At 38.8% G+C, this 9,241-nt stretch overlaps 1 non-coding gene across 1 annotated transcript; it reads left to right on the top strand.

Moving 5' to 3' along the window:
- Positions 1-8,078: 8,078 nt before the first annotated feature.
- On the top strand, positions 8,079-8,213 carry LOC138997519 (U11 spliceosomal RNA). The gene has a single exon (XR_011468976.1). It is a non-coding gene; the product is annotated as a U11 spliceosomal RNA (small nuclear RNA).
- The last annotated feature ends 1,028 nt before the right edge of the window (positions 8,214-9,241 follow it).

The following is a 9,241-nucleotide window of genomic DNA, read 5'->3' as shown; positions in this document are numbered from 1 at the left end:
TAAATCCAATAGCCAGTTCATAAGCTTCCTATTACATGATCTGAAAACAGTATCTAATAGCATTGGTAATCCTTCTGTTGACTCACTTTTCTTTTTTATTTTATTTTATTGTTTAAAGTATTACAAATGGTACATATGTCTCCTTTTTATCCCCATTGACCTTCCCCCGGCCTCCCTTAACCCCTGGTACATGCCCTTACCCCACTTCCCCAGTGTCTTGTGTCCATTGGTTATGCTTAAATGCATGCATACAAGTCCTTTGGTTGATCTCTTACCCTCCCCACAACACTCCCCAGCCTTTCTGCTGTAATGTGACAGTCTGTTCAATGCTTCTCTGCCTCTGTATCTATCTTTTTATTCATCAGGTTATAATGTTCTTTATTATCCATAAATGAGTGATATCATATAGTATTTTTCTTTTACTGGCTGGCTTATTTCACTTAGCATAATACTCTCCAGTTCCATCCATGCTGCTACAAATGGTAAGAATTCCTTCTTTTTTATAGCAGTGTAGTATTCCATTGTGTAGATGTACCATGGTTTTCTAATTCACTCATCTGCTAATGGGCATTTAGGCTGTTTCTAAATTTTAGCTATGGTGAATTGTGCTGCTATGAGCATAGGTGTGCATATATCCTTTCTGATTGGTGTTTCTAGTTTCTTGGGATATATTCCTATAAGTGGTATTACTGGGTCAAATGGCAGTTCCATTTTTAAATTTGTGAGGAAACACCATACTGTTTTCCACAATGGCTGCACCAGTCTGCATTCCCACCAGCAGTGCAGGAGGGTTCCTTTTTCTCTGCATGCTCTCCAGCACTTGTCAGTTGTTGATTTGTTGATGATAGCCATTCTGACAGGTGTGAGGCGGTACCTCATTGTTGTTTTGATTTTCATCTCTCAGATGATTAGTGACTTTGAGCATATTTTCATGTGTCTCTTGGCTTTCTGAATGTCCTCTATTGAAAAGTGTCTATTTAGGTCCTTTGACCATTTTTTGATTGGATTGTTTATCTTCCTTTTGTAAAGTTGTATGAGTTCCTTATAAATGTTGGAGATTAAATCCTTATTGGAGAGAGTGGGAGGGGAGACCAAGATGGCGGCATAGGTAAACACCGGAGACCGCTGCCGCAAACAACCATTTCAAAAATACAACTAAAAGACTGAACGGACATCACCCAGAACCACAGGAAGGCTGGCTGAAGAGAGACTCTACAACTAGAAGGAAAAGAGAACAGCAAATCGAGGCTCAGAGGCGGCGCAGTGTGGAAAATACAAAGGTACCGAGGTGCGCGCGCAAAGCGGGCTGGTGGCTGAAGGCGCGGTTGTCGTTTTCTGTCGGGAGTGAGTCTCAGACTCTGGGCTCCAGATCCGGGCGAGTCTCTAGGGACCCAGACTCAAACGGGAGAAGCGGGATTATCCGGCATCAGTTGGAACCTGAGGGCAGCTTTCTCTCCGAAGTTTGCAGCGGCTGCCGGGGTTCTGAGAAGCAGAGCCTCTGGGAACGGGACTGAGCGTGGCCATAACTGCTCCCTCCGCCCGCCCTGTTGAGCCCGCCCTGCCCAAACCCTGCGCACAGCCATTTGCCGATCGCCTCAGGCAAAGGCTGGATTAGCGCCTCCCCAGAAGGCAGACGTTTTCCATACAGCTGATTCCTATAGCCAGTCGGCCTGGTGGTCAAACCCCTCTAGTGTTAACTACAACAATTAAGGCTTGGCTAGAACAAGACTGCGCACAGAGACCACAAGGGGGTGCACCAAGAAAGCATAAAAGATGCGGAGACAAAAAAACATGACAGAAATGGAGGATATGGAGCTAAGAATCGCAATTTTGAGGGCTTGCCATAAATTTGTGCAGAACCTCACGAAAACTAATGAGACCCTCGATGCTACGATAAAGAAATTAGAAAGTAAGCATACACGGACTGAAATAAAGAATATTATACCCAATAGCAGACCAGAGGAGCACAATAATCAAACAAAAGATTCGACAAAAAACACCCAATTGGAAAAGCAAAATGAAAAAAGAATCCGAAAGTGTGAAGATAGTGTAAGGAGCCTCTGGGACAGCTTTAAGCGGTCTAATATCAGAATTATTGGAGTGCCAGAAGATGAGAGACAGCAAGATATTGAAAACCTATTTCAAGAAATAATGGCAGAAAACTTCCCCCATCTGGAGAAAGAAATGGACTTACAGGTCCAAGAAGCGCAGAGAACCCCAAACAAAAGGAATCCAAAGAGGACCACACCAAGACACATCATCATTAAAATGCCAAGAGCAAAAGACAAAGAGAAAATCTTAAAAGCAGCAAGAGAAAGAGGCTCAATTACCTACAAGGGAATACCCATACGACTGTCAGCTGATTTCTCAACAGAAACTTTGCAGGCCAGAAGGGAATGGCAAGAAATATTCAAAGTGCTGAATACCAAGAACCTACAACCAAGATTACTTTATCCAGCAAAGCTATCATTCAGAATTGAAGGTCAGATAAAGAGCTTCACAGATAAGGAAAAGCTAAAGGAGTTCATCACCGCCAAACCAGTATTATATGAAATGCTGAAAGGTATCCTTTAAGAAGAGGAAGAAGAAGAAAAAGGTAAAGATACAAATTATGAACAACAAACATGCATCTATCAACAAATGAATCTAAGGATCAAGTGAATAAATAACCTGATGTACAGAATGAACTGGTGATTATAATAGAATCAGGGACATAGAAAGGGAATAGACTGACTATTCTTGGGGGGAAAAGGGGTGTGGGAGATGCGGGAAGTGACTGGACAAAAATCATGCACCTATGGATGAACACAGTGGGTGGGGAGTGAGGGTGGAGGGTGGGGTGGGAGCTGGAAGGAGGGGAGTTATGGGGGGAAAAAAGAGGAACAAATGTAATAATCTGAACAATAAAGATTTAATAAAAAAAAAATCCTTATTGGAGATAACATTGGCAAATATGTTCTCCCATGCAGTGGGCTATCATGCTGTTTTGTTGATGGTTTATTTTGCTGTGCAGAAGCTTTTTATTTTGATGTAGTCCCATTTGTTTATTTTCTCCTTAGTCTCTCTTGCCCTATGATCTGTGTCTATAAAGATATTGCTACAACATATATCTGCAACTTTGCTTCCTATGGAGTCTTGTAGAATTTTTATGGTTTCCTATCTTACATTTAAGTCCTTTAGCCATTTTTAGTTTGTTTTTGTGTATGGTGTAAGTTGGTGACCTAGTTTCATTTTTTTTTTTTTTTGCATGTATCTAACCAAATTTCCAGGCACCATTTATTAAAGAGGCTGTTTAGACTCCATTGTATGCTCTTGCCTCCTTTGTTAAATAGTAATTGAATATAATGGCTTGGGTCAATCTCTGGGTCCTCTATTCTGTTCTTGTGCCAGTACCAGGCAGTTTGGAGAACCATGGCTTGGTAATATAGTTTGATATCTGGTATTGTGATCCCTCCAACTTTGTTCTTTCTCAGCACAACTGTGGCTATTCTGGGTCTATTTTTATTCCAGATGAATTTTTGGAGAGTTTGTTCTAGATCTTTGAAATATGCCATTGGTATTTTAATAGGTATTGCATTGAATCTATAGATTGCTTTAGGTAGTATGGACATTTTAATGATGTTGATTCTACCAATCCATGAACATGGTATGTTCTTTCATTTGTTTATGTCTTCCTCTATCTCAGTGGTTCTCAACCTTCTGGCCCTTTAAATACAGTTCCTCATGTTGTGACCCAACCATAAAATTATTTTCGTTGCTACTTCATAACTGTAATGTTGCTACTGTTAGGAATCGTAATGTAAATATCTGATATGCAGGATGGTCTTAGGCAACCCCTGTGAAAGGGTCATTCGACTGCCAAAGGGTAGCAACCCACAGGTTGAGAACTGCTGCTCTATCTCTTTTCTCAATGTCCTGTAGTTTTCTGAGTACAGGTCTTTCACGTCCTTGGTTAAGCTTATTCCTAGGTATCTTAATTTTTTTGGTGCAATGGTAAATGGGATTGATTTTTTCATTTCTCTTTCAGTGAGTTCATTATTGGTGTATAAAAAGGCCATAGATTTCTGGGTGTTAATTTTGTATCCTGCTACATTGCTAAATTCATTTATTAGGTCTAGTAGTTTTTTTATGGAGTCTTTGGGGTTTTCTATGTATAGTATCATGTCATCTGCAAATAAAGATAGTTTTACTTCTTCTTTTTCAATTTGGATGCCTTTTATTTCTTCTTCTTGTCTGATCGCTATGGCTATGTCGAACAGGAGTGGTGAAAGTGGGCATCCTTGTCTTGTTCCTGTTCTTAGGAGAAATGGTTTTAGTTTTTTCCCATTGAGTATAATGTTGGCTGTAGGTTTGTCATATAGGGCTTTTATTATGTTGAGGTATGATCCCTCTATTCCCACTTTGCTGAGAGTTTTTATCAAGAAAAGGTGTTGGATTTTGTCAAATGCTTTTTCTGCATCAATTGATATGATTATGTGATTTTTGTCTCTCAGTTTGTTTATATAATGTATCACATTTATTGATTTGCATCCTTGGAATAAATTGCACTTGGTCATGGTGTATGATCTTTCTAATGTATTACTGAATCTGATTTGTTAGAATTTTGTTGATGATTTTAACATCTATGTTCATTAAGGATATTGGCCTATAGTTCTCTTTTTTTGTGTGGTGTCTATATCTGGTTTTGGGATTAGGGTAATGCTGGCTGGATAGAAAGAGCTTGGAAGTATGCCTTCCTATTGAATTTTTTTGGAATAGTCTGAGGAGGATAGGTTTTAGTTCTTACTTGAATGCTTGGCGGAACTCCCCTGTAAAGCTTTCCAGACCAGGGCTTTTGTTTGATGATTTTTTATCGTTCCTTCAATTTCTTTGGTAGTTATCAGCCTATGGAGGTTTTTTGATTCTTCTTGGTTACGTTTTGGGAGCTTGTATATTTGTAAGAATATGTCCATTTAGTCTAGGTTGTCCTTTCTGTTGAAATAGAGTTGTTCACAGTATTTTTCATAACCATTTATTTTTCTGTGGGATCAGTTGTTATTTCACCTTTTCATTTCTGATTTTATTTGGGTCCTCTCTTTTTGCTTCTTGGTGAGCCTGACTAGAGGTTCATCAATCTTGTTTATCCTTTCAAGGAACCAACTCTTGGTTTTGATCTTTTGTATTGTTTTTTTTTGTTGTTGTCTCTATTTCATTTATCTCCACTCTGATCTTTATTATTTCCTTCCTTCTGCTTATGCTGGGCTTTTCTTGTTGCTCTCTTTCTAACTCTTTGAGTTGTAGGGTTAGGTAATTTATTACCATCGTTTCTTGTTTTTTGGGGGGTTTTTTTTTGCAGTAGGCTTGTAGAGCTATGAACTTCCCTCTCAAGACTGCTTTCACTGTGTCTCATCGATTTTGGATTGTTGTGTTTTCATTGTCATTTGTTGCTATGATGGTTTTTATTTGTTCTTTGATCTCTCTGGTAACCCAGTCTTTGTTTAATAGCATGCTATTTAACCTTCAGGTGTTTGATTTTTTTTGGATTGTTTTTATTGTAGTTGATTTCTAGTTTTATGCCATTGTGATCTGAGAAGATGCTTGATGTGATTTCTGCCTTCTTGAATTTGAAGAGACTTTGCCTGTGACCCAATATATGGTCTATCTTTAAAAAAGACCCATGTGCTCTTGAGAAGAATGTATATTCTTTGGCTTTGGGGTGAAATGTTCTGAAGAGGTCAATTAATTCCAACTGATCTAGTGAGTCATTTAGGATTGATTTTTTTTGCTGATTTTTGGTTTAGAGGATTTGTCCAAGGTGATAGTGGGGTATTAATGTCCCCTATTATGACTGTATTGCTGTAATTTCTCCCTTGATATCCTCCACAAGATTTTTATGTATTTGGGTGCTTCTGTATTGGGTGTGTATATGTTTCCCAGAGTTATTCCTTCTTGTTGGATTGCTCCCTTTAGTATTATGAACTGGCCTTCCTTATCTCTTATTATGTCCTTCACTTTGAGATCTAATTTGTCAGATATAAGTATTGCTACCCAGCTTTTTTCATTTCCATTTGCCTGAAAAAGTTTTTTCCATCCCTTCACGATCAGTCTGTGTGACTCCTTTTTTCGGATGTGGGTTTCCTGTAGACAGCAGATATATGGGTCATGTTTTCTTATACACTCAGCTATCCTATGTTTTTTCATTGGGGCATTTAATCCATTTACATTTAAAGTTATTATTTATAGGTACTTGTTTGTCGCCATTTTTATTTTTTGCCCGTGTTCCTTCTTCACTTCCTATTTCTTCTTTTTACAGCAGACCCTTTAGCATTTCTTGCATTGCTGGTTTGGTGGTGGTAAACTCTCTTCGTCTTTTTTGGTCTGTGAAGCTCCTGATTTCAACCTCGATTTTGATTGATAGCCTTGCTGGGTACACTATTCTTGAATTCAGACCCTTCCTTTGCATGACTTTGTATATTTCATTCCATTCCATTCTTGCCTGGTGTGTTTCTGTTGAGAAATCAGTTGCTAGTCTGATGGGGGATCCTTTGTAGGTAACTTTCTGTCTCTCTCTGGCCGGTTTTAAAATTCTTACTTTGTCGTTGGTGTTTGCCAGTTTAATTATAATGTGCCTTGGCATCGGTCTTTTGGGGTTCATTTTGTTTGGGACTCTGTGAGCTTCTTGGATTTGTGTGAGTTTTTCTTCCCTATATCTGGGAAGTTTTCTGTCATTATTTCTTCAAACAGGTTTTATATTCCTTGCTCAGTTTCCTCTCCTTCTGGCACCCCTATTATGTGGATGTTGTTTCGTTTCGTGTTGTCCCAAAAGTTCCCTTAGCCTCTCCTTCTGTTTTTTAAGGGTTTTTTTCTAGATGCTGCTCTGCTTGGGTGTTTTTTCCTACCTTGTCTTCTAGCTCACTGATGTGGTCCTCTGCTTCTTCTAGTCTACTGTTGATGCTTTCTATTGAGTTCTTTATAGCAGTGATGTCATATTTCATTTCTTCTTGGTTCGCCTTCATTTCCTGTTGGTTTTTACCTATATTGTTGAATTTGTCTTCCATTCTTTTCAGCGACCTTATGACCATTTCTCTGAATTCTTTCTCTGACATATTGATTGCCTCTATTTCATTTACTTCCTTTTCTGGTGATGCTTCCTTTTCTTTCATATGCGGGCTGTTTCTTTGTCTCCCCATGAGGTCTCTCTTCTTAGTCTCTGGTTATGTAGCTCTCTCTCTCTCCTGCATTGATTTAAAGGCACAAAATACAACACAACAAGGCACAACGCACAAGGCACTGAATACAAATGTATTCATGATACTAATTACCCCAAATAAAGGTCACCACCAGAAAAAAGAGAATTAGGGATAAGAAAAAGAAGGAGTATAAAAATGATACTGACAAAAGCAAAAAAATGAGAGAAAAGAAAGAGAATGAAATAGAAGGGGGGGAACTATATGGGGAGAATACTCCAATAGAACAACCACTAATCCAAAAAAATACAATCAACACCCAGAGATGAATGCAAACTACAAACATTTAATAACAAGCTAGGAGAAGAAAAATAGAAGCAAAAAACAAATAAAAACAACATAAAAAAAAGAGAAACAATCTCACAAACAGGCACAAAAAAAATCTAATCAATAATAAAGCAAACAACAACAATAGGACAGAGAGAAGGCAAGGCAAAACAAAACAAAATAAAACCAAGAATAAAACAAAACAAGAAAACAATAATAACAAAAATAAAAAGGGAAGGGAGAAAAAAGAAAAATTGGATAGTGAAGAAAGAGAAGACAGAGGTGTGTATGGACTTAGAACAGGGGATCGGAAATTAGATGTATACATCGGATGAATTTTTAATGGAGTAAAAAGAGGGAATAGGGAAAATATAAAGCAGGAATAGGGTAAGAGAAACAGGACAACAAAATGGGATAAGTGAGGAAGAGAGTGTTGGATAAAGGTAAAGTTGAGATAGAGTAAAATGATGCTAAAGGAAAAATGAAAATAGAATGTAGAACACTAATCCCAAAATAATATAAGAGAAAATAAATTACACTTTAAAAAAAGGTAAAATAGTAGTGGTAATACTGATTAAAAATAAAAATATAGGCTTCTGTCATGAGTGGCACACATAGAGCAGCCTGATTGCTCTACGTGTGGAATCGACATCAAGAGATTTTGGAAGCATAATTTTTTTGGTACTTGGGCAGCTGGTGATCATTGGTTCTGGTGCCCATAAAATAAATAAATAAATAAATAAATAAATAAATAAATAAATAAAAATATAATTATTAAAAAGGTAAAATCAAGTGAGGAAAAAATTCGTTTCTTAAGCAAAAGATGAAAAAATAAAAATGTGCATCATTCACTTCCTCTACTGTTCTGTTTGGCACACCTGTTTCCTGTAGGCAGTCAGACAATATTGAAGTTCCCTGCGTTCCACTGCTCCTCTGTGTTGTAAGCCACAGTCCTGATTTTCAAGCAGGCAGTATTTCTTTGTGTCTTAGACTCCTTTATTTGTGTTTACACAAGACTCAATTTGTGATTTAACCCCTGGGTGGCAGTGTTTCTGGATTGACCTCCGGGGCTATAAGTCCTCTCTAGCCAGTATTTAGATTTTGTTTTCCCTGTCGCACTTCATACTGACTTGGGAGAATGGATTGCCCCAGAGCTGGTTCTCTGATCGTTACTCCCCGCTCTGATCCCCAGGTTCCACGAAAACAACTTTCCCCTGCAGTCTCTTAGACTGTCCCTAATTGGGTGATCCTATGTACTACGGTTAGTAATCAAAAGCAAGGATTTAAAGAGAAAAAAAAGAGCCAGAGTAAGTGTGTGAACTCATGACTTTTACCCTCTGGAACTGCACACAACTCTGTGAATGTCTCTGTGCAGTCTTTTTTTCCCTTGGCACTAAGCAGCCAGCACACTGGTAAAATTTCAGGGTGCCTTTTTGCGCCCAGTCCAGCTATGGGTTGATTTTTAGTTCTTCCAGGAGCCCTGTGGATCCCCTTCCACATTCACGGATCACGCTAGCCCCAATGGCCGCAGATGTTGTGGGGTGCAGACTTCCCTCGAACCTCTAGATCCTGTTCGCACATTTCTCTCTCCTGCCTGGATCGCAGACCTCACCTTTCCCTAGGTGAAATCTGTCCTTTCTGTGAGAAGGTGCAGAGCTCATCCAAGTCTGCGTATTCATGCTGCTTGAGGTCCAGTGTTCCGGGGTTCACAGCTGGCCCCTGGGTGTTGTGGTTGTAGAGTCCCAGGA

The sequence above is a fragment of the Myotis yumanensis genome, unplaced genomic scaffold (genome assembly GCF_028538775.1).
Source record: "Myotis yumanensis isolate MYYU_CA2020_CCGP unplaced genomic scaffold, mMyoYum1.0.hap1 SCAF_18, whole genome shotgun sequence".
NCBI lineage: Eukaryota > Metazoa > Chordata > Mammalia > Chiroptera > Vespertilionidae > Myotis > Myotis yumanensis.
This window is presented reverse-complemented; position numbering and strand designations above follow the sequence as displayed.